This window comes from Prionailurus bengalensis, chromosome D4, assembly GCF_016509475.1.
Source record: "Prionailurus bengalensis isolate Pbe53 chromosome D4, Fcat_Pben_1.1_paternal_pri, whole genome shotgun sequence".
NCBI lineage: Eukaryota > Metazoa > Chordata > Mammalia > Carnivora > Felidae > Prionailurus > Prionailurus bengalensis.
In genome coordinates, this window is record NC_057359.1 from 35,135,034 (window position 1) to 35,162,055 (window position 27,022).

The 27,022-nt window shown below is 34.5% G+C and overlaps 1 protein-coding gene across 35 annotated transcripts in view; it reads right to left on the reverse strand.

Annotated features, from left to right (window-relative positions):
• Nucleotides 1–27,022, reverse strand: part of PTPRD (protein tyrosine phosphatase receptor type D) — a 2,207,515-nt gene that overhangs the window by 1,337,749 nt on the left and 842,744 nt on the right. For 34 of the 35 annotated variants that reach the window (XM_043566630.1, XM_043566632.1, XM_043566635.1 and 31 more), the window contains exon 6: nt 258–296. The gene's annotated coding sequence lies outside the window, so the exon portion shown is untranslated. Of the gene's footprint in view, nt 1–257; nt 297–428; nt 441–27,022 lie in introns of those variants that run through there. The other variant, XM_043566626.1, reaches the window with a different exon arrangement.

Here is a 27,022-nt window from a genome sequence, read left to right on the forward strand (position 1 = left end):
TAAGGAGCAAATTCTCCCTTTCTTTGGAGTATTTTCCTGACCCGTGAAGTTTACTCTTGCAAGTAGTGTCTGGACTTAACAGATCCTCCTACACAGGTAAGAAGTAACTGACCTTCTTCTACTGGCCTTCTGAGATTCAGCCTCAGGTGGTATAAATGAGGGGAGAACTAAGAAAATGGATTAAAGCTGAGAGAGGAAAAGAAACATCCTCCAAGGATTTGTGGCAATGCTACATTAAAACAAAAAAAAAGTCTTACCATATATTTGAAGTCACCAGATGATCCAGGAGTCCAAGCCTAAAAAGAAAATAATAGAAAGATTTGGGGGGGTAGTTTTAGTGTTCTGTTTTTAAAAAAAGTACAATGAAATTTTATAATTCTACAAAATCATTACAAGTATTGCAGACTGATGAGTATACTGTAGGAAACCATTTTCCAAGGTGAAAAATGTTTTTCACTTAATGTGTTTATTTGGTTTCCTATTGTGCCATTAAAACAAAGAAAGGGAGTAGTCTTGCTCCTAAAACTATATTTCCAATTATTCAGGTGACCATAATCATTATTCAGTTTTATTCTTTAAGTTCTCAATGGAAGGGGAAATATGATCATTAAATGTACTTGAAATTCTCTATTTATTGCTTGCATTTAATTTTCCTGTGGGTGAGGCAAAGCAAACCTTCATTTTTAAAAGTTTTTCCAATTTTTCTGCCTTTGCTGGCTATCAGGCAGCAATTAGTTTGGGTTTTGATTCATTTTTGAAAAGTAAATCCATGGAAGATATTATAATGATAAAAATAAAAGAGTTTTAATTTCCAAATTATATTGAAATGCAGCTTCTATTTTTTAAAGGGTTTTGAAGTTAAAATGAAAGGCAATATCTGAACAGCAGAAATCCCCAAGAGGAGACCTAGCACCTGCCACAGGCTGCAAAGGTTTTATAAATGTTGTCTTGTGTAAAGGCTATGGCAAACATTGTGAGGCCTTTTGTAAATATGCCTGCCTTTCTCTGTGTTTGAGCAGAAATATTGAACTTCTAACCATTATTATTATAAAATAAAGGGGTTTTTTTTCTTAAAAAAAACATTTGATGATCACCTTTTCTTTTTGCCTTGGGAATCAAGTTTGAAATTACATATTGTACGATTGAGGAAACATATCTTTCTTTGAAAGAGAATGAAAAATACAATAAGTGTGAAAAATAATTGACACCATGAGTCTTGGGTTTTATGTGCATATGAGTATGTATTTCCCCCTTATTCTCAGAGCATCTAAATTAGATTCTCTGATCAGAATTATAGCCATAATGCTGGATCCTAATTGGTAACAAATCACCCAGAATGAATCTATTAAAAATTCCTTCTCTAGGACCTGGAATCAGTTGAGAAGACCAGTGGTTCACTCAAGAGAAACAAGTAATGGCTTTTGTTGTATTATGAGAGAGCTATTGGAATTCCCTAGCCTACCTTCACAGGTGTAAAGTCTCTTGGAAGCCTCTATTCTAGGATCTGAGTCCCAAGCATAAGAGCCATAGAGAATATCTGGTATATTTTCATTCCATTTAATATTTTAAGTTATTTAATTGTGTCAGTTGAAAACCACACAAGAAACTTGCAAAAGTACAAATGTATAAAGTTCCATAAATAATCACAAAGTTAAACACTCATGTAATCACCACACAGCTCGGTAACTACAACATGACTAACACTTAGAAGCCCGCAGCTTTTTGTCACAGGGTGTATATGGATACACACACTTATATACACCTGGCATACACACAGCATGTGTGTGTGTGTGTGTGTGTGTGTGTGTGTGTATATATATATATATATATATATATATATATACAGCATATATACATAACACATATCCACATACACATATACACACAGCATACGCACACTTATATACACATAGCCTGTGCACACACACACCCACACCCACACCCACACACAGTTTGAACCCACTTGATTACCCATGGGTTGTGCTAAAGCACAGGTTCAAATGAAAATATAAATTATCTAAGGCAACACAGATGCATGTGGTGATTTTTGGAAATGTAACATGGACAGCGCATCATCATAAATCTGCAGGATATATTGACTATGCATTGCCAGAGTGGGACAACCCTTTGAACATATCATGTAATGTTATTGAACATATTGTAATCTTGATAAGCTATGTAAGATATATATCTATGTTTCCAGACTTTTTGGTCATCCTATGGTTTTATTTTGCCAGTTTTGAGCTTTATATAATTGGAATTGAACACTAGATTTTCTTGTATGTCTAGTTTCTTTCCATTAACATGTGCTTTTGAACTTCATCTATCATTTCACTTGTAGCTATAATTAATTTCCATTACTCTGTAATACTCATTTGATAAATATTATACAATCTATATATTCAATTCTCTTTTGGTAGAGATATAGTTTCTGCTTTTTAGTTATTATGAGTCATTCTGTGAGCATCATTTTAAAACATGTATGTATATTTATGTTTGATATTTTTCTAGGAGTAAATTACTAGGTCAAATAATATGAATATGTTCTACTTTAGCAGATCCTTACAAATAATATATGAGAGTTGCTACTGTGTCAAAATTCACCTGAAAGCATGTTTATTCTGCTTGATTTTAGTCATTACCATGTTGGATATACTTTTCCATTTCCTTGATTATTGATTTTTAGTGCATTTCTATATATTAGCTATTAGCTCTGTGTGTGTATGTATACATACATACAAAGAAGTTATTTTCGGGGTGCCTGGGTGGCTCAGTTGGTTAAGCATCTGACTCGTGATTTCAGCTCAGGTAATAATCTCATGGTCATGAAATTGAGCACCATGTCTGGCTCTCCACTGAGTGTAGAGCCTGCTTAAGGTTCTCAATCTCTCTCTCTCTCTCTCTCTCTCTCTCTCTCTCTCTGCCCCTCTCCACTATTCATGCTCTCTCTTTCCAAAATAAGCATTTTTAAAAAATAAAATTATAAAACTAAATTAAGAACATAAGATAGTTTCAATTTTCTTTCCATTTTCTGTGGATTGTCTTCTCCATATTGATTTGGTAAAAGTGTTTTATGTATTCTAGGTATGAGCACTTTCATGGTTATATGTGGTGGAACTATATTTCCCACTCCTGGCTTATCCTAATACTTACTTATTGTGACTTTTATTTAATACTAAGTCTGAATTTTACTACAAATTTATTTATCCTTTTAAAATATTTATTTAATTTTGAGAAAGAGACAGAGTACAAGCAGGGGAGGGGCAGAGAGAGAGGGATACAGAGAATCTGAAGCAGGCTCCAGGCTCTGAGTTGTCAGCACAGAGCCCGAGGCAGGGCTCAAACCCACAAATAGTGAGATGGTGACCTGATCTGAAGTTGTACAGTTAACTGACTGAGCCACCCAGGTGCCCCTGAATTTTATCACATAAAATTAACAATCTATTTTTATTTCTGAGTCCTGTTTATTACACAAAATGTTTATATATATTCTATATTTTCTCCTAACAGCTTTGTCATGTTATGATTCTTTTGTCTAACATATAATCAAAGAACATATCTGAAATTAATATTTGCTCAATGTGACTTGGGGTAAAACTTAGATATTTTACAAATTGCTCCAACAAAATTTATTGAAAGTATCTTAACTTTTCTTACTGCTCTACAATGCTAGTGTTGTCATAAATGCCCATAAATGCTTGGCTTCATGTCTAGATGTCAGTGCATTGCATGTAACTATGTGTCTATACCACACTATCTCACATAACTTTATAATATACCTTGGTATCTGTAGAGCAAGCTCTTCTACCTTTCCTTAAGAGTTTGCTAAACTTGCTTTAATATAAGTCACATAACATAAAAGTCACTATTTTAAACTGTACTATTTAGTGGTTTGTAGTCTGTTCACAACATGCAAGCATCACAAGTTAATTCCAGAACATTTCTGATGCCTCAAAAGGAAACTGTATCCACAACCTACTCCTCTTCTCCCTTACTCTCTTCCCCAGGCAATCTGTAATCTGGCTGTATGGGATATTTTGTACAAATGAAATCATACAATATGTGGACATTTCTGTCTAACTTATTTCACTTAGCACAATGTTTTCAAAATCCATCTATCTGTGTTGCTGCACATAGCAGTATTCCCCACCTTTGTATTGCTTAATAATATTCCATTGAATGGCTATGGAATATTTTGTTATTCAATCATTAGCAGAGGGATATTTTGGCTGGTTTTACTTTCTGGCTATTAAGAATAATACTATTATAAACATTTGTGTACAAGGTATTGTGTAAAAATATCTTTCAATCCTCCTGGGGGTATACTTAGGAGTGGAATTTCTGGGCCATATGATAATTCTGTGATTAACTGTTTGAGAAACTGCCAAATTGTTTTCCACAGTGGGTACACCGATTTACATTCCTACATGCAATGCATGAGGGTTACAATTTCTCCACCTACAATTCTGCGCTTACTATTTTCCACTAAAAAATGATGGCCATTATACACTGGGAGGGTGATGCTGTCTCATTGTGGTTTTGTTTTGCATTTCCCTAATGACTAATGATGTTGAATGCTTTTTTTATTCAGTTATTCAAATAAGTTGAATACTTATTTTATTGGTTACTGGCTATTTGTATAACTTTGGAGGAATGACTATTCAAATTCTTTGTCCACTTTTTAATTTGGGTTGTTTGTCTTTTTATTGTTTCATACTCACTACTTTACATTCTGGATATTAACTCTTTACCAGATATACGATTTGAGAACATGGTCTTCCATTCCATGGATTGCCTTTTCTTTCCATTTTCTTATTTATCACAATAATGTAGAACTTTCTATGTAGAGGTTTTTTACCTTTCATTAGTGCATTTCTATTTGATTTTTTAAAAGTTTTTATTTAAATTCCAGTTACTTAACATACATTGTAATACTAGTTTCAGTGCACAACACAGTGATGAATTCCAAACAATACGTAGTGTTCATCATATCAAATGCACTCCTAAGCCCCATCACCTATTTAACCCATCCTCCCACTCACCTGCTCTCTGGTAACTATCAGTTTGTTTTCTAGAGTTAGTCTGTTTCTTGGTTTTCCTCTTTGTTTCCTTCTTTGACTGTTTTGTTTCTTGAATTCCACATGAGTGAAATTATATGGTATTTATCTTTCTGTGACTTTTTTTTTTTTTTGCTTGGCATAATACTCTCCAGTTCATATCATTGCAAATGGCAAAATTTCATTCTTTTTTCAGGTTGAGTATATACCACATCTTCTTTACCCATTCATTGGTCAATGGATACTTGGACTGTCTTCATAACATAGCTATTGTTGATAATGCTGCTATAAATATTGGGGGTGCATATATCTCTTTGAATTAGTATTTTTATGGGTTTTTTTTGGGGGGGTAAATACCTAGTCTTGTAATTGCTGGATCATAGAATAGTTCTAGTTTTAAACTTCTTGAGAAACCTCCATACTGCTTTCCAGAGTGGCTGCACCAGTTTGCACTCCCACAATGTAGGTGCCTTTTGAGTTTTTTTTTTTTACTTTCATTAATTTTTAATGGTTAATATTTCCTATAACATGAAAGTAACTGAAAAATATTTAAAATAAAGAGGTGTTAAGTTTCTTTTTCTTAACTTTATTTTAAAAGAGAGAGAGAGAATGCGCAAGTGAGGGAGGGGCAGAGAGAGAGGGAGAGAAAAATACCAAGCAGGCTCCATGCTGTCAGTGCAGAGCCTGAGGTGGGGCTCGATTCCATGAATGTGAGATCATGACCTGAGCTGAAATCAAGAGTTGGATACTTAACTCATTGAGCCACCCAGGCGCCTCTAAAATACTTCAAGTTTCAATATTTTAAGAATGTCAGTCAGAATTTATTATAATTTTGCTTTGATGGTATTATCTATTTGATATTTTTATGCTATTAGATGTGGCACTTTTATTTGCTATTCATCATTTGTATATAGAAATGCAATTAATTTTTAACTGACTTTATATTGAGCATCGTTGGTGGAAACATACAGTTAAAATGACAATTCACCTCTATGTTCTTTTCAATTTACTATCTGTACTCTCACATCATATGCAAATGATGTGAGTTTCATATGTTCCGTTTAAATCCTTGAAATTTAAAACTCGTGCTTATATAAATGCATGTGTGTTTGCGTGGGTACATACATGTATGTGTATATTTTGTTTTTTTGCACTTTCTAGGACTACCAGGACAACAGTGAATGGAAGATGGGCATCCATCTCTTGATCTCAAGGGGAACCTTTTACTCTTAAATCCAGTATTTTGCCATAGGTGTTAGGTAGATATACTTTATCAAATTGAGAAAGGTTCCTTCTATATCTATTTACTAAGAGTTTACTTATACAGGTTTTTTATTATTCATTACATTACTTTAATATAAGGTTTAATAATCCTATATTTAACAGGATTTATTAATGATTAATATTTAACAAATATTTAATAAATAACTTAAAAATTATTTAATAATTAAATAATCCTATTTAATATAGAATTATTTAGATTGTCTTATTCTTTCTCTTATCAGTTTTAAAATGTATTTACTACAAACTTACTGCATTCAAAATTTCAATTTTTTAAAAGTAATTTTGAACAGCCTCTCAAAATCATTTTAATATCTTCAGGATTTACAGAGATTTGACTTTTTATTCCAACTGTAAGGTATTTTTGACCCCTCTCATTTTTTTTACCTTGGTCAGTCACATGAATATCTCCCACTTTTATCAGTTAATTCAAAGAACCAATTTTGGTGTGTTGATCTTCTCTATTGTATGTTTGGTACAATATGCATAGTAATATTTTTCATGATCTTACCTCCTGATTTTCATTACTTCTCCTCTTCGTCTGTATTTGGGTTAAATGTTCTGTTTGCTTCCAACGTCAGGAGATGGATGCTTAAAACTGATTTTCTACCTCATTCTTTTCTTCTATGTGTATTTAAAATATACTTTCATCTAACATTGACTTTAGTTTGGTTGCACAGAATTTTAACTTTTACTAAGTTAAATTCATTCATAAATGTCTTGTGAGTTGTCTTTATGTGTTTTTTTTAACTCAAGAGTTATTCCAAAAATATGTATTTTAATTTTCCTAATACCTGGAGATTTTCTAGTTAAAATTAATTTGTGCATAAAGCATGTATGCTATATGATGTAAATCCTGTTAAATATTGAAACTTGCTTTACAATTCAGCATTGGTCAACTTATATAAATGTTCTGTGTGATTCTGAAAATAATATATACTCTTCATTTGTGTGCATGGCTCTACAGACATAAATTATATTAAATGTGTTAATCATGCTGGAAGATGAATGCTCTAATCTCCCAACATAACTTTGAATTTTATTTTTTCCCTTTTGCACCCACAATTATTTTTATTTGAAAATGTTAGGCTACACATACAAATTTATAAATTTTATATCCTTCTGTTCATGAGAAACTTATGAAGTAGTTCCATTTTGCCTCTAATACTACATTTGTTTCTAAATTGATTTTGTTGGAAAGTAATAGATATATAACAACATTTGCATGGACTTTTCTCAACAAAGAGCAAATAACTCTAGGAGAAAGAAATAGATGTTAATGTTAATACATTGGGGGTCAACTCAGTGGCGAAAGTTGCCACCTCTTCTGAGGAGACTCAAAGAAGGTTTTAACCGGGGTGAATATATATTCCAAATAAGAAACAGTGTAGGTAACAATATGGGTATATACATAGTGTATATAATGACATTCTATGTAGCTGGACTTTAAGTTATGTGATGGAATGATATATAACCAATATTTGAAGATATACTTTAAGACCAAAATTGAAGGGTTTGATAACAGCAAGACTTTGAAGACAAGGAAGAGAAGATTTTGTAATAGGGAGATGATGCCTTTAACTAAACTGAAGCAATCTGAAGAGGTAGTAAAGGAAATGGAAAGTAAACTTTTAATGTATTGAATTTTACAATTTTGTAGCTTCTCTAGGTGGTAGTTTTAGTAACCAAGTCGATATACATATTTGGAGTTCAGAAGAAAACTGGAGATACAGATTGGGAATTTATCAGTGTTTTAGTGATAGATGAAGCATGGGAGATAAGGAAGGAACAAAAGTATGACCAATAATTGATACTTAGGAGAACATCAACACCTCTGGAAGAGGCAGCAAAAATGCAATATGCAAAATTGTCTGAAAAACATAAGAGATGTAAGAGCAAGGAGCCAAGAACAAAGGGTCAGAAATCTAAAATGTTCTTCAGAGTATTCCAAGATGATGAAACAGAAATTTGGCCTTCATAATTGCTTTAGTAAGCGACATTTAAGCATAATGTTGAGATCATAAGCTTAACATTTTGAGTGATGAATGGTAATTCAAAGATATATAGTTAATTGAATACACACACACACACACACACACACATATAGTGAATTTTGATAAAGAAAGGAAGAGGGCAGAAACAAGGTTTGTATGTGGTGATGGAGTTAGAGAAATGTAGCTCTAATTTATATACAGGTTTTCTTAAACATTTTAGATAAAAGAACCTCATCCATAATCTCAGCCTTAAAAAATATTGGGGCTCCTGGGTGGCTCAGTCAGTTGTGCGTCCGACTTCAGCTCAGGTAATGATCTTCTAGTTCTTGGGTTCAAGCCCTGTGTCGGGCTCTGTGCAGACAGCTCAGAGCCTCGAGCCTGCTTTGGTTTCTGTGTCCCCCTCTCTCTCTGCCTCTCCCCAGCTCACACTCTCTGTGTGTGTGTCTCTCTCTCTCAAAAATTAAAAAAAAAATAATAAACATTAAAAATTTTGTTTTAAATATGGCAGACATACAAGGACCATTGTACCTGTTCCTCCTCTTCTTCTCACATAAATATGTACCATAAACCTTTTACATTTAGACTCTTGGTTTCCATTTGGATGTATCTCTGAAAGAGTGTCAACTCTTTCCCTCCTACTAGCTTCTTTTGATCAAAGCATATACTTCAAATAATATTCACTGGTACCTGTGGGATTATACTCAACCACATTTGATAAAACTTCAAGTTTCTTTTTTATGTTACACATACTCATTATATGGGTATACAGAGACACAGAATCAATTCTATTGTTACTATTTCTTTAGTTTATTCCTGATAATTGCTGAATACAATTTACCTCTCTCTATGCCATCCAATTTTTCCAAATGATGTCCATTTTTATTCTTTTTACTTAAATAGTTTATTTTTTCCTTTCCATTAAGCTCCTCAGGACACTGTTCCTACTGATGTCTCTCTCCTCATCCTCTCTGCATAGGCTGATGTTCATAGAACTTCTGAGGGTAAGTATGAATAAAAACCTGAGTGCATGAATGACTAAAACCACTTTATGTAAGTGGAAAGTCACCTGCCAAATACTTCGTTCAGATCCTGCAGAGGGAAGCAGTCATGTTAACAGGCCAGAGTTTGTTTTCTGACTCCACTGCTGTTGAGTTTTATTAATTTATATAATTTGTCTGGACTTCAGTGACCTTGTCCATAAGCAGGAGATCTTAAGATGCAGTTCCTACAAGATTCTTATAAGAATTAAATAAATTATTTCTATAAAGATACTAAGACAAGTGTATGTCTTAGTGAGGGCTCCTAAGTTTAGATAAACCTTGATCTGAGATGAGGTGTGACCTTCTTAAGAGTCCATTTCTTTGGGACCATAACCAATAATCTATTCCTTAGCACCATTTGTGTAGTTAGCTGCTTACAGTACACATCCTCTTCCCTTTCCAAAGTCATGACCTTTAACTGAAAGAAGAGATTAAAACATCACACATGCTATTCCTCACCTTGAGTCTTACCACTTATCACCCAAAACTTCATTCATACAGAATAAGTGTATATTCTGGGATTCTTCTGACTCAGTACATTGCCCTTACAAAAATTAAGTGTAGGTTTGATGAGTTCTCTTTAGGTTCCAATTATGCCTTGACATTTTTTTTTCTTTTCTGAGAAGGTAAAACATAGGCTAATTGATTATAGAAATCTATATAATGCAATTACTCTCCTCCTCCTATTAATATTCATGTTAAAAATCAACACCTCCAATTTTCTAATGCCCGTGTGTTCCATATAATTTATATGATTAGGCAGTGTGTCAATAAAGTCATGTTATTTAAACACTTATGTACATTTCTGAGACTTAATAAATTATTTTCAGCTTTAAAAATTCTCTTGGACAAAATCTGACTTTTGGCATTCTCAACATGAACTTTAACTCAGTTGGGGTTATTTAATTGAAACTTCCAAATTACTGCACTCCTCAAATGAGTAATAATTTATGATGAATTGTAAAGATGATTCATGCAATTGTCTCTACTTTTCTTCTGACTGGAATATTTTTACTGGTTTTTGTTTGTTTTCTTTTGTTTTAGGGCAACCAGATTTGTGTTTTGAAGTGCATTCTATAGATCTTTAATGTAGATGTTGAGGAATCTACTATCTACATATATATACATATATATGTATATATATAATCAATTTTATTAATTATTTAAAACTGTGAGATTGAATTTGAAAATTGATGAGTTAACATATTTTCTACAATATTATCTCATTCTAGTTTAAATAGCTCTAGTTCCTTAAATATAGGTTATCTATTTGAGTAAATAAAACTGTTGTAGCAATAATTTGAGTAAATATTTGCTGTTGTAGCAATAATTTCAACTTATGATATAAATTGGCACTTCTTAAATCTTTCTTTGAAAACATGCTGCTTTCACAGATTTTTTGTGGGGGAAAAACTATTATTACTGCATTCCCTGCTTATTATCCACAGTGCACATTGGCAAACAAAAAAATATTAGATGGTCCATAACAAGGATAGATTTAATTCGCCTTTAGATGTTTAAACCAAAGTTCATCAAATTTATTGAAACCACAGAAGTACTTTTTCACATAAGTCTTAAATTTACAACCCTGTGAATCAAAGCTGCTCATGTTGAAAGTGAATGTGATTGCCTATAATATTAAATGTAGTTTGATGTGGGAATAATTGGCTTCAGCATATTTCAATGTGCCTTCTAGTTTTTTCCTGTGTTATCTCATGTCACAATAATACCTGTATATTCATTCAACAATTCAGCAAGAAATTGTGAAACAGAAACAACTATGACTAAGACTCAGTTTTACTTTTAAAAGGTTCATGTTAACTAGTGAAAATTGAAGTAAATAAATCATTACCAGGCATGGTAAATGCTTTAATAAGGGTTTGTATATAGAGCCATGAACTAATTACATGAACTAATTATATGAACATGCTCTGAGAACCTAGTGTTATAGGTACAATTTTCTAAGTTGTCAACATCCATATATTTTTCCGGGTTCACATGGCCCCTCTTGCCTACTCTTTTTGTTTGGTGGGATCCCTGATAGCAGCATCCTATTCCCCCTCTGACTTTGGACAATTCTAAAGCTAAGTCACTGGGAGGTAAAAGTAAAAGGGTTTCCAATGGGTATATTTCACAAAGATACCAGGGAACTTTCTGTAAAAGTTGGTTTCCATCCATCACTAGAAAGTCAACTGCATTCTTTTTCTCTGCCATACTAACTAATTCATACCTGTAATTCTGGAATCTAGAGTTTAACACTTTGAAGGTACTAAGTAAATATTTCTTAAATCAATCACTTTTGGCATGCTTAGTTTTTGGTACTCACAGTACAAGTGATGTCTACTAATGAACCCACCACCTGCACACTTCAGGCACTTTGTTTCACAAAATTCCAGCTTTATCCACAGCACCATGTAAGAAAGGTAACCTCTTAGGGGCACCTGGGTGGCCCAGTTGGTTAAACGTCTGACTCTTGATTTTAGCTCAGGTCATGATCTCACGCTTATAAGATGGAACCCTGCACCTGGCTCTGTGATGACCACGCAGAATCTGCTTGGGTTTTCTCTCTCTCTCTCAATCTCTCTCTCTCTCTCTCTCTCTCTCTCTCTCTCTCTCTCTCTTTCTCTCTCCCTCCCCTGCTTGTGCTCTCCTGCTTTCTCTCAAAATAAATAAATAAACTTTAAAAAAATGTAACCTTTCTCTCTCAAAATAAACAAATAAACTTAAAACAAACAACGAAAAGAAAAGAAAAGAAAAGAAAAGAAAAGAAAAGAAAGAAAGGTAACCTCTCCAAACATATCCCCTAGAGATAACAACTATGAAATCCATACATATCACTTTCATTTGAACTGAGAAGGGTGGGTCCAAGTTAGAAATGTCTCACAAGATCCTCCTCCTCCACTGCATTCAGATAAAGTCTCTAAATTCAATAATCTTGCAAATAAACTGCTTCTTGATTGTGTAAGCTCTTCCAAAGCACTAAGCCTGAAATGTCATTTTCTAGGACCTAAATCTGATTCTGACACTTTTACTTAAAGTGACCTCAAACCCATCTTCCTAGTTTGTTTCCTTGTTACCAACTACTTGTGATTTACTCCATCTGTGCACCCCTAGTCTGCATTTAGTTCCACTTGGTAAAGATGCCATAATAAATCCTATAAAAATTTAACTGTATGCCTAGTTTTACTAGGTGATTCTACCTTCTGCTAGTTTTTCATCATTCTGCTGCTTGGCTACTCAGGTTCCCCCATGTCTAACATTGCACCTTGAGACCTGTTCAAACCTCATATTTGGATGTCTAGAGTGGATTTCCACTGTAGCTTAGTCTCCTTATCATCTGTTTGAGACCATACTATACGGAAAATAATAGAGAAAAAAATTGTGTGTTCATTTGCTTTATACATTTGAGGATACATTTGTGGGACTAATAATTCATTTATTACCATTCTGTGGAATAGTTTCTTGCAAATGAAATGCCTTTTATTTCAGCAGAATACTGAAGGGCAAAGTCAGGTGTTTGGAGAAACTAGGTACGTGGAGAAAAATCACTGAAGCTCTTGGTGTTCACAGCTAGTCTCGTAGACAGTGTTATACAAACTGATTTATAAATACCTAAATGAGATACAAACAATTTTCAGTTAGTTGGTTTTCATGGTGACTCAGATAGCAGGTGATGAAGCATGGAAATTGCTTCAAAGAACACTGTACATTTGCAAAATTAACCTACTGTTTTCTTGAGTGATTCCTGAGGAGATAATTTTTCCAGTTCCTGTATCTAACAAGGGGATGGCATGGTAAACAGAACCAGTTCTATTTATTGTGTGTTTTCCTTATTCATGGTAGATTAAAAAATAATGTAAAAAGATTTAAAATCAATCTTGAGACAGGGGGAAAATGCATTTTGTTTTCTTAGTGTGTTTGCTTTCGACATGCCTAAATCTGGAAATTAAGTTGTTTTGGATAATAAGAAGCTTAAAGAAACTAAATGTAATTCTGATTCTCAGCCTTCAAATGACTATGGCTAGTTTTTTTGAAAAGTGGCTTAACGAACTAGATTTGATAAAAACTGCATCTACAAAGAGAACTTTCAACAGAGTACGGTACGTATTTGTTCATTATTTGCCACTTACATAGGCTCACTATGGGCCAGGACTTGCTCTATATATACACTAATTCATTTGATATTTAGGGCAGCCTTAGGGGGCACTTGCTATGATCACCATCTCCATTTTAGAGAAAGGATACTAAAGCACAGAGTTGTTAAACACTCTTCTCCTGGTCACCCAGCTACTAAATGACAGAGCCAAGATTTGCACCTTAGCAGTCTAGCTCTGCAGTCTGTGCCCTTAATTATTATATGACACTTTTCTTCATGTGGCCTAATGAAAGATAACAAATAAAATATTTCACTATATGACAAACATGGAGATAAGTTCACAAAGAAAGAGAGCTTCAGCAGCCTAACTACAGTGAAGCTTGCATAGGCATCTCCTTATGAAATAACAAGCATTCCCCTTATCAAAGATTAATACATTGATTTGCACCATGATGAACACTGTTACCCAGAAAATAGGGCCTCCTTACAAAGTCTCTCTCTCTCTCTTAACTAGCTGGTAAAAAACATGCAACAATTAAAACTTGCATTCTGATGTCAGCCAAACTGGGCTTCAGATCCTAACTTATTCTTTTACTATCACTGGGCTAGTTACTTAATCCTGTAAACATTTAATACTCACAAGAACCTAAATAAGAAGGTACTATACTTATCTCCATTTACAAATGACAAAACTGATGACAGAATGTTTTGTTAACTTGCCCAAGTTCAAACAGCAATGGTGGCATAGCCAGGTTTCTTATACAGGTAGTCTGGCTCAGAGTATAGGCTCACTGACTCATCCTCAGAGGTAAATGAGGAATGCCTTTTCTGACATCCCTCCTTTGTTTTGTTTTAGAAATGTCTGTGTCTGTCCCTCTGAGCACCTACAACACTTACGTAATATTTTTTTTTTTGTAAAGAGATTTGATGAAACTTTGGCCTTTCATTATGATCTAAAATGCTTACAAGGAGACATTATTGGTTTGACTCACCCAACAACTACAAATAATGCCTGACATATAGTTGGTTATCCAGCAGGTTGAATAAAAGAGTAAATAAATTAATGAGTGATAGCCTGATAGCCTTGATGATTAGTAAGTTCTCAATAAATGGCAATTAATATTGTAAATTATAATGCAGTTTATCATTTAACTTCTATGTGAGAACTCAAGCAAATTTAACAATACCAAAAATTTGGCAGTTACAAAAATGTACATGAAAATTTAATTTGCATGTAGTTATATTACAAAACTGAAATACTATCTACATATCAGAAAAAAAAATTTAATTTTTATTTATTTTTGAGGTGGGGGAGCTTGATGGGAAAAGGGAAAAGAGAGAGGGAGACAGAGAATCTGAAGCAGGCTCCAGGCTCTGAGCTACAAGCACAGAGCCAGACGCGAGGCTAGAATTCATGGACCATGAGATCATGACTACAGCCAAAGATGGATGCTTAACCAACTAAGTCACCCAGGTGCCCCTTATATATCAGAATTTTTTTAAAAAGTCCTTCATGCTGATTTCCATAATAACAAAATAACTAATAGCAATGTAGAATAAACAGTTTTGATTAAATATTTGTTTAATGTTCAAAGAAAAGTCGATTAGTAAAGTACATTTTAAAATGGGAAATACTTAATTCTTTTTTTATAAAATGTACTTATTTTTTTAAGTAACTTCTACACCCAACATAGAGCTTGAACTCATGACCCCAAGATCAAGTCACATGTTTTACCTACTGAGCCAGCCATCCACTCCAAATATACTTAATTCTTAAAAAGTATAATACAGAAATAAATTAACCAAAGTAACATAGACTCAACTAAAATTCAGACATTTTGAAAGAACAAACATTCATCTTTTCTTTTTCTTGAACAATAGATTTTGTGGCTATGCCTAGATTCAATGTGGGAATAAAACAGCTTTACGTCTTGTACTATGCTAAATATGAACTTATTTTTGAGGACAAATAACAGTAATTCTGGTAATTTTGTTGATACATTATTTCCTTGTACTAAAATGAAAACTCCAGTTTCACCTGGAGAGACAAGTAGAAAAAAAAAAAAAAAGAAAAAGAAAGAGAGAAAGAAAGAAAGAAAGAAAGAAAGAAAGAAAGAAAGAAAGATTTTTCTTCCACCAAATGACTCACAAAATGAAATCAGAACTTGGAAAACATCATTCTATTCAATTTTCCTTTATTCAGGCACTATCACCATCCAAATAATTTTTGCTGGATCTAGCTTCCTGGACAATGTCTGGGTAAAAAGCTGTGCGGTCCTAGAGAATGCACACAGACAACTAAGATGAAGCAATAGAGTCCAACAAAAATATGTGTCCATTAGGTAGAGTTCTTTCCTTCAAATTTCACTATCATGGCCAGGCAAATAGATGTATCTTTCAGCAGTTTTGCCATGATTTTTATTCATTTACATGTCATAATTCCTCTCCTAAGATGTTAGCTGTTTCATTGTCCTGCACAAACTTTCTGAAGATTCTCACCTCAAAAGCAGACTTCCCGCTATTGCTCAAGCCCTTTGCCTACTTTTCTGGCCTTAATTTCTTCTCCATGTTTGTGTTCTAGCCACATTGGACATTTTTCAATTCCCAAACTTGCTATGTTCCCTCCCCTTCACAAGACCTTTAAATTTGGTGTCCTGAGGTAGCTGAATGCTAGAACAGGTCTCCAGGTTTTATTCCTCTGAAATGCATTCAGGAAAAGGAACTATAGAAAGGCAAACTTTTATTCATGTTGATTGTACCTAAGCTCAAATTGTGCCCTACCACTTATTCACAGCTATGAAGTGGCTTTATATTGGCTAACTAGAGACTGAGAGAGTAACTTCAATCACAATATAATGGGCCTTAATAACAAACAAATCAAACAAGATGGAGGCCCTTTATTATAAGAAAATATGCCGCAATCTTTGGTTGAGACACAAAAACAAACAAACTCAATGAACTTTGGAAATCTTTTTTTAAAGCTTTTATATGTATATTCTAGGAAACAATTTGCTCAGGAAATCTAGGAGAAACTGCAATACTTTTTAAAATGTACTTCAGTCTGACTATAAATATGGGATTATGAAGTAAATATAAAAAAATAGCATGACTTAGAAGAAGAGAGAGATTGTTTTTAAGCGATAGGTTGTGATCTTAATGGGAAGCTAAATACATATGAGATAAAAGAGAAGATACATGCCCATGTCAAACTTCTTTAAAAGGGTTTTAGGAAAAAAAGGTTTAATTATTTTTTTAAAATTTATTTATTTATCTTGAAAGAGGGAAACTAGGGGAAGAGCAGAGAGAGAGGGAGAATCCCAAGTGGGCTCCACACTTTCAGCACAGAGGCCAATGCGGGGCTCAAAGTCACAAACTGTAAGATGCAGGGCTTGAACTCACGAACCATGAGATCATGACCTGAGCTGAAACTAAGAGTTGGATGCTTAATCAACTGTGCTACTCAGGTGCCCCAAGTTGTTATTAAACCAGAAATATATTTATACCCAAATAAATCTTACAGAAAAAGAGATTCAAGGCTCCATAAAGAGAGTAAACTATCTGTTTTGGAGAAAATACATATGCATTTCCATGGGGGTTGGGAAGAGATCCAAAGGTAGAGTCAAAAATTAGCTCTATTGGAAAACTACCCCTTGGAGACGTAGTTTATTAGGCCACTTCACATGTGAAAATCTGGACAGGATTGAGAGGAAAATACCAGGAAGATTGGCACAGAATCTTTAAAATCTCATAAAGTTCATTTCATAAATTGGTATTAACTAAGTTGACATAATTTGTAATGGATTGATATATTTGTTGCTTAGTCATTAGGGGTTTCCTTTGAAAAGTTGAACAAGAAGTGGAATAAGAAAAGGCACAGAAAATATGAAGCATAGCAAACACAAATGCCCAGCAAGCAATAATAATATATCGAGTCCAGGCCTCAGTTACATGCTCTGCAGGGGTGTACATCTTGGACAGGGTTATCCAACTTCAGGAGGTAAAGTTAGACAAGATATGTTTCAAAAGCACTTCCTTTTGACAGATACAGTACTCATTTATTTTTTGACTGTCATAAGACAAAAAAAAAATTTAGAGAAGTATACTGCCAAATCAAATTCCTGGACCACAAAACAAAGTGGCAGAAAAAGGAAACAGAACATTCTGAACCTGCAAACAGTACTAGTCCTGTATGTGTTAGAAAAGTTTTAACAGGTTGAACAGTTAAACACTCAGCTGAGTCTCCCTCCCAAAAATGTGTAAGAGAACAACAGCAGGAAATAGAACACTAGCAACATCTCCATTGCTCCAGAAAAAGATATTACAAAAATAAAGAAGTTTCTAATGTCTTTAAAGAAGTAGAAGTTTTTTAAGGTCTGGAAAAGACAGAGGGAGCATTCGAGGGAGTAGCTGCTGCTAGAGGTAGTGTGCGTGACAAGATCACTGGGGAGACATGCTTCAGGACTATCAACAGCTTCAGATCAAGTTGATTTTCCAGATGAAACACATGTGAAATTAAAGGATTAACCTTTCCCAGAAGGCATGTTTCATAGGCTTAAGCATTTCCATATCTAGAGTCCATGGTAGCATCTAGTGCGGCACAGAACTTAACATGTGTGCTCACATAATATGCATGCACACATGTGAGCCGTGTCACAAGACAGAATCCACATTCATTACAACATTGGGGCTCCAGAGATCCAAGATTCAAATACAAAATGGAAATTAAAAGGATTTGAACATCTCATTTGGGAAAGAAGTCACCTCAGTTTATACCTGGTAACTGAATCTGCCATCTTTCCAAGTTTCTAAATTTAGCAAGATGGCTAGAAACCTTCAAATGACACTCTCTGAGAAAGGACTGAATACACAGGTAGAGTTCTTCTAAAACGTGGTCAATATAGTGTCATTATTAGGTTTATGAAAGAAAAGTTCTTCCATGAGTCCACAGGTTTTGGAATATAGATAACTGGCACGGACTGAGTAGCATCATAGCAAGGCGAATCCCATCAAGATGCTCCTAGAATACCTCCCCTCCATTACCAGTGAATCTCTAGTTCACTACTGTAGGATATGGGGTTGTTGTGTTTCCTAGATTTGGTACATATAAAGCTTGTGCTGTGATAATATTATGTGTCCTATTAATTCACTGTACTTCTTCAAAGATTCCATACTAGAGGAATCCTTGAATATTTGCAAGAATATTCACATCAGAATTATTGTTAATAACAAGGACAATAAAAAGAAGCGATGATCCAAGAAAGTGAAAAATAAATTGTGGCATATGCTGTCAATGAACTATAGCTACACACATTAAAAGAAATACAGAACTAAGACTAGCAAAAGAAGGAAGACAGATTATATCCAGCATGATTCAATTTCCTTAAAATTCAAAAACCAACTAAACAAAGTAATTAATTATAAGGGATATATACTTAATAAAAACTGCAAAGAAAATCAAGAGTGCTTCTGAACTGCTGAAGGAAGTACAACTAATTTTATTGAATGACAGCCTGAAGTCACTCACTATTCAGGTAGCAGAATAGTTACCACTGGCTGGTTCACTGAGCAAAAACTATGATTTCGGACTTTAACTCTTTGGACTTAACTAAGAAATTTTGGATTTTTTGTTTGGATTTTTACATAGCAAGGTGATTTAATTATGGGGATTTTAATCAACAGCTGGTCATTCAATAATGGAAAAATTATACTGTCCATATTGATGCTTCTTATATCAGAGACATTACATTATTATCTGTATACTGGTATTCATTTTGCACATATCTTAATCTGTAATTGACAAGATGGACAATAATAATTTGTAATGGGAGAAGTGAGTAGTATGGGAAAGCCCAATAGGTTAAGAGAACCACTAAATGAGGATGTTAAGTAGACTCTTCCCTCCTTCTTTTGCCTCTTGTTTTCAGGAGGGCCTCCATTAAAGCAACCTTCTTCCAGCTCCTCTGTTCCCAAAGTTTGACAGAAGGCACTGAGCACATCTAGCTCGGCACCCTCTGGGCTCTTGCCTCTTTCAATGCCTCTTGGTCTTCATATCTCAGTCATTCTCTCTGATGCCATATGATAAATTTAGAGGAGCCAACCTGGCCCTGTTGAGGAGGCATTTGGTTGTTCAGATGTGCCAATGACCACAGAATTTCCAAGTCTGTTTACTCAGTGGTGGATTATTAAGACAATTTTCCTACACATTTAAAACCACATTTTCTAATCATGCTTATAAGAAAACTGGCTACTTCACCTCCATTTGTCTGTCTCCTGGGCTTTAATTCTGAATTGATTTTAAGCTCAGGAGTGGAATAACATGGTATTATTTATTGAACCCCTAAACCCTAACAGCAGTGGATATAATAAAACACCAGATGATATTACCAAATATTTATTACTATTAGATCAATCATTGTTTAACAGCCTTAATTCCTTTCAAGACTCCATAACAGAACAATGTTCTATATAGAATCTACAGAGTGTATACACCTCAGGGTCAGTGGAGGGGTATGATTTTTTTAATAATAAATCATTTGTGTGTTCTAATTTTTTTGAGGAAGAAAAGCCTCAGGAAGGGATTTATATTAAGAGTCTGACAGTTCATTTGGAAAATTCATAAGATAAAAGTTAGGACTATAGTTATTAGAATAGCTCTCAGTTTAGCAATTCTCCTGCTTCTATTTCTTCATCCGTTAAGAAGGAGGAGCAGGAGGAGGAGAAGGACTCAGCTAAAGCTGGATTCAGCTAAAGTCACTTCAGATAACCTGAAACCATTATTATTACCTATATAAATTTTTAAACGGTGCTGATATGTTGATTACTGTGTGAAACTATGTGCATAGCACTTTATAAGAAACAGCTATGGGATTTTGGAAATGAGTATTTTAATTGATAACAACTGTGAAAAAATCACCCTTTGTATGATTAATGTAAATCTGTTTTACTTAACATTACCCCTGGTTTACCAACCATTACTAAAACAAATTGCAAAGATTTTGCCATTATGTCAATTCCTTCATGCATCTTCCCAATGCATATTCTAAGTGCAATCAAAGGTGATAATTATTTAGACATTTAAATTTATTCTAACAGTTATGTATTCCATCTATTATTGAAATGCTCATAAATAAAATAATGTTAATGGCACTCATGAAAAAATATTTTTTCAATTATAAAGCAAACCAAAAATATGGCTTCAAGTAAACAGATTATAAATCTATTCTATAGCACCAGTGCAAAGAGGGATAGCCATACACAAACCAACATGCCTATACCATAAACTCCTTTCACTGAGTAAACACATTCCCAAATTATTTATCCCTTCCTTTTACCCATTCACCAATCAAGACTTCAACTTATTTCACTGTAACTAATCTTAGTGAATGTTCTTTAAAGCAAAGGTTGCGCATAATAAATTCATATTAAATTGTGAATAGCTAATGACCCTTAACCTCCCACAGTTTATTAACATAAGCAATTCCCCATTTAGCAAAATATCAGTTACCTTGTCTATCCCCTGTGAAGATATCTTAAGGTGAGGGGTTATTTTGGTAAACTATTAGAAAAGTAGGGGTTGTTTGTTGGATGAAACTGAGGACTCCAGAGACTCAAGGGTCCAATGGAAACTTTTCTATTGACCCTAATCGCTATATTTCTGTGCTCCCTCCCCTGATTCCTGAAACCTTTCTGCTCCTTCCAAATTCCCAAGGTTCTACCTCATCCATTTTGTGTAGGGTATTAAATAAAGGCACTCAGGGCAGAACCAAGTTAAAGGGAAGCCAGCCAGTTTCATAAGCACCAATCCTATAAAGGCCATAAAGAAAAACAGAGGTGAAAAAATCTAAAACGTGACGACAGTTAACTTTGACTTACCAATACAACTCCTTATATAATTGTAGAATGTCAGTTGTCCCCCTTCCTGCCACAGGAGAGTGGCTCTTGAATGAAACACACACACACACACACACACACACACACACACACACACTAAAACAAAATAATACTGCTAGGTGCTGTTTACCAATTCCCCATTAAGTAAATATTGATCATTTAAAAATCTTTTTCTCTCACCACTTTAGTCAACATAGTATTGGAAGTCCTAGCCAGAGCAATTAGGTAAGGAAAAGAAGTAAAAGACATCTAAACTGGAAAGGAAGATGTAAAACTATCACTCTCTGCAGATGACATAATTTTATATGTAGAAAACCCTAAAGACTACACTAAAAAACTGTTAAAATAAGTACATTCAGTAAATTTGCAGTGTACAAAACCAATATAGAAGAATCTATAGCGTTTTTACACACTAACAACAAATTATCCAAAAGACCAATTAAGAAAACAATCCCACTAATAGTTGTTCAAAAAAGAATAAAATACCTAGAAATAAATTTAACCACGGAAGTAAAAACTTATAAGTAAAAACCATAAGATATTGATGAAAGAAATTGAAGACAACATAAATAAATGGAAAAATAGTTCATGTTCATAAGTTGGAAGAATTTTTTAAATGCCCGTATTACCCAAAGCAATCTACCGATTCAATGCAATCCCTATCAAAATTCCAATGTCATTTTAACAGAATTGGAATAATCCTAAAATTTGTATGGAACTCCAAAACATCCCAACCAGCCAAAATAATGTTAAGAAAGAACAAAACTGGAGGCATTATGGTCTCTAATTCCAATAATGAAAACAGTATGATACTGGCATAAAAACAGACACATAGAACAATGGAACAAAACAGAGAGCCAGAAAAAAGCCCAAGCACATATGATCAATTAATTTATTACAGAGGAGGCAAGACTGTACAATGGGGAAAAGACAGTCTCTTCAATAAATGGTGTCATATAAACTGGACAGCCACATGTATAAGATTGAAACTGGACCATTATCTTACACCACACACAAAAATTCACTCAAAATGGATTAGAGATTTGAATGTATGATAAGAAACCATAAAACCAGGGGCACCTGGGTGGCTCAGTCAGTTAAGCATCCAACTTTGGCTCAGGCTCTGTGCTGACAGCTCAGAGCCTGGAAACTGTTTCAGATTCTGTGTTCCTTTCTCTCTCTCTGTCCCTCCCCTGCTTTCTCTCTCTCTCTCTCTCTCTCTCTCTCTCTCTCTCTCTCTCCCTCTCTCTCTCTCTCTCTCTCTCTCTTAATCTCTCCCTCCCTCTATCTCTCAAAAATAAATAAAATTAAAAAAAAAATAAATCACAAATCTAGAAGAAAACATAGGCAGTAAGCTCATAGACATCACTCTTGACAAAATCTTTTTTTTAATCAGATTCCAAAAGCAATGGCAATAAAAAGGAAAAATAAATAAATGAAATTACATCAAACAAAAAGGCTTCTGTGCACCAAAGGAAGCTACCAGCAAAATAAATAGGCAGGTTATTAAAGGGGAGAATATATTTGCAAAGTATATATCTGATAAGGGGTTAATATCCAAAAGGCATAAAGAACTCCTACAGTTCAATAACAAGAAAAGCAATCAAATTAAAAAGCAGCACAGGATTTAAATAGATATTTTTCCAAAGAATACATACAGATGGCCAAAGACACATGAAAAGATTCTCAACATCGCTAATAATCAGGAATTGGAAATCAAAACAATGAGATACCACCTCACACCTGTCAGAATAGCTGTTATGAAAAGGACAAGAAATAACAAGTGTTGGTGAGGATGTTGAGTATAGGGAACCTTGTGCACTATTTTTGAATATATAAATTAGTGTAGACACTAAGGAAAACAGTGTGAGGTTCTTCAAAAAATTAAAAGTAGAACTACTATATGAGCCAGCAATTCCACTTCTGGGTTTTTATTCAAAGAAAACAAAAACACTAAATCAATATATATGCATTGCTATGTTCATTGCAGTTATTATTTATAAGAGTCAAGATATGGAAACCATCTAAGTGTCCACTAATGCATGAATGGATAAAGTCGATGTGAGACAGATATCATATATGTGCACATGCACACACACACACACACACACACGAATATTATTCAGTCAAGTAAATAATGAAGTTTTGCTATTTGCAACAACATGGATGACCTAAATGGAGTGAATCAGACAGAAAAGAGAAATGTTGTATGATTTTACTTACATGTGGATTCTGAAAAACAGCAAAAAAACCCAAAAAACAAAAAAAAAAAACCTAACATAGATACAGAGAACATATCGGTAGTTGCCAAGGGTAGGGCTGTAAGGGCATGGGGAAAAACAGGCTAAGGTGAACAAGAGATACAAATTTGGAGTTATAAAATAACTCCAAAATAATAAAATAAAATAAAATAAAATAAAATAAAATAAAATAATAACTCCAAAATAGGTCCTGAGAATATAAGGCACAGTATGGTGAATATGGTCAGTAACATTGTATTGCAAATTTGTAAGTTGCTCAGAAAATAAATCTTAAAGTTCTCACCACACACACACAAAATCACAACTTTGTATGGAGGCAGATGGTAACTGGACTTTTTGCAGTGATCATTGACATAAATGTCAATTATGTCCTGCACCTGAAACTAATGTTGTGTATCAATTATACTTCATTAAAAAATATTTTTATAAGGACACTCTATTATTAGCTTTCTTAGGGTTATTATACATATGGGTCCCCTTCAAGATAACTTGGAGTCCATGCTTCTTTATATATTTTTTTTCTTTTTGCCGGGTTTGGAGACCTTCCTTAAGAATCAATTCTGACGGGGTGCCTGTGTGACCCAGTTGGTTAAGCATCCAACTTCAGCTAAGGTCATGATCTCGCTGTTAGTGAGTTTGAGCCCCATGTCAGGCTCTGTGCTGACAGCTCAGAGCCTTGAGCCTGCTTCATTCAGGCTGTGTCTCTCTCTGCTGCTCCTTCATTCATGCTCTGTCTCTCCAAAATAAATAAACATTAAAAAAATTCTAACAAGTACAGATTTAGCCTTGATGCCATCAATGAATCTTGGTTGTTGGATAGAGTTGTTGAATCCTCTGTACTATTGAAATTTTCCAAAAGATTATTTTCAATATTATTAATCCTGGGAGTCTGACAGAACTTTTCTTTTTGAGTACCCAAGATTATTTGGAAAACAATAAGCGAAATCATCAAAAGTGGATGTGAATCCCAGTTCCACCACTGACTAATATTGTGACCTTGGAAAAACTAATTCAGCATTGTAACCTTAGCTAACTTATCTACAAACTAAGAATACATATATATTATGGATTGAATTGTGTCCCACCATAAAAGGATGTATTTGAAGTTCTAACTCCAGTACATCCAAATGCAACCTTTTTTGGAAATAGACTTTCTTTACAGAGGTAATCAAGTTAAAACAAAGTCACATAAGAGTAGGATGGACCCTTAGTCTAATAGGAATAGTGTCCTTATGAAAAGACCACCATGTAGAGGATGGAGACACAGAGACCTCCATGTGAAGATGAAGGCAGAGACTGGAATGACCATCTATAAGTAACAGAGTGACCCCATATTGCAGAAGGAGAGAAAGAAAGAAAGAAATCTACCAGAAGCTAGGAAAGAGGCCTGAAATTAATTCATCAGAGCCCTTAGAAGAACCTCACCCTGCTGACATCTTGATCTCAGACTTCTAGCCTCCAGAACTGTGAGACAATAAATTCCTTGTGGTTTAAGACACTCAGCTTGTGACACTCAGTAATGGCAGCCTTAGGAAACTAACAGAGTATCTAACAAGGTGATCATGGGGTTTAAATAAAATGATTGTAATATAGCTGACATAGGATAAGCCCTCTATAAATTACCATTAATAGTAACGGTATTGGGATTTTTTTGAAACAACCGATAGGTAGCCATGCAACAGCTATACTTGATTTACTCCTCGTTTCTATTTTTGGAAATTTAGATGTAGAAATTTCCTAGTGCTAAGGCAATAGGGAAGGCAGGAATTAGAAAGGAGATAAATCTCATGCCAGTGTGTGCTAATTGTTTGAATCCCCTGTAAATGGTTTGGCAGGAGAGGAGGTTGGAACACTTAGCTAAATTGAAGTTTGGGGATTATCTGTGAATTTAAAGTATCCATGCCATTTTGGCCCCTATTAGCACAAGTAATTGAGAGGAAAATCTTGCCAGTTATGCTTTTCCATAACGCTTAATGTGGACTTCAATATTTAAGTAATTCATTAGCAGCTTTAAATCGTGCTATGGAACAACATTAAAAAGCACAAAGAGGTAGTCTGTGACCTTCAGTTTAGAGATGAGCAAATTGAGGCCCACAGAGGTTACAATGAACTCAAGGTTACCATTTACATTGGAAAAGCTGACACTAGAATCCTTGTCTCCTAATTTTCTGTTGAAAACTGAGTGTGTCTTTCAGGATTCTGTGTTATTTTGTGAATTCTGTGGAGCTTTTCCAATTGTCAGATCCCCAACTCTGCACATGGAATCCTAAGGTTGGGAGGAATCAGATGGAGAGAGGAGAAAGTGACAGTATAACATTTTCAATAAGAAGCCTCAAAAATTGCATCTGGGGAAGAGAGCAGTGGTGGGGACAGTGGGAAATTATTTTTACACTAAAATTATAAGCTGTAGAACACATTTAGAGAAATCTTTTTACATTGTTTAGAAGATCCATTAAATATGGCCTGGCAGGACCTTTCTAGGACAAATCATTAAAGCCCTAAATGGTGGCTACCTCAGATTGAAGTCATTTGCATTATATTATAAAACACATAGGACACTTTGGCCATCAAGATCACTGGGATGGCTGAACTCTGGCCTGCCACATGATTTCACAAATATAGAGTGTACTCCTAACCTGCTTAACAACTGACCCCACTTAAAGCAAGCTGCCATTTTTCACCTCTGGTGTGCTCAGCTTTTAAATAGACCTTGTGGGAAGAAATATTAGACTTTTAATGCAACAAACTTTGTTTCATTGTTTGTTTTCACTCTGGTTTGTTATTTCCTGTTTCCAGTCTTTGTAGGACATTTCCATGTTGCCTGCCCTAAGGATAGCACTACTGTAATTGAGGGGCCCAGTTCAGAAACTATTTCAGAGAGAATCATTCAGTTTCATTTTACGGCTTCATAGCCCAGAACCAGAACTTTTCAAAAGACACTCAATAACACCAATGCAGGGACCCCTCTGGACAACATATCAATTTATATTATGAAGTGAATTATGGCTGTACCCACCAGAGCTGGTATAGTTAAGTGTCTGTCAGTGTTTCCATTATATTTTGAGGGCTTCTTTCTTGGTTGCAAAAATACCCTTCAGGCGGAAGCATACAAGTCCAGCCTACGAAGTGAGTGTTTGCTTTGTTTAGTTTTACTATTTAAAAACACTAGCGTTCTTTTGTGTTTGCTTGTATATACTGTATAATCAAGACAAGTCTAGTTTTCTAAATCAATATGGCTGCCAGAGAGATAATGGTTTTAATGGGGAAAGCACATGGTGCTAAAGGTCATTTATCTTTGTATGATCCACATTGGTCTCCTTGGAAGATGCCAGATTCCAAAAATGAGGGTCCCAATGTGGTGCAAATGTCCTCAAAAAATTACAAATGTATTAATTTGGCCTCT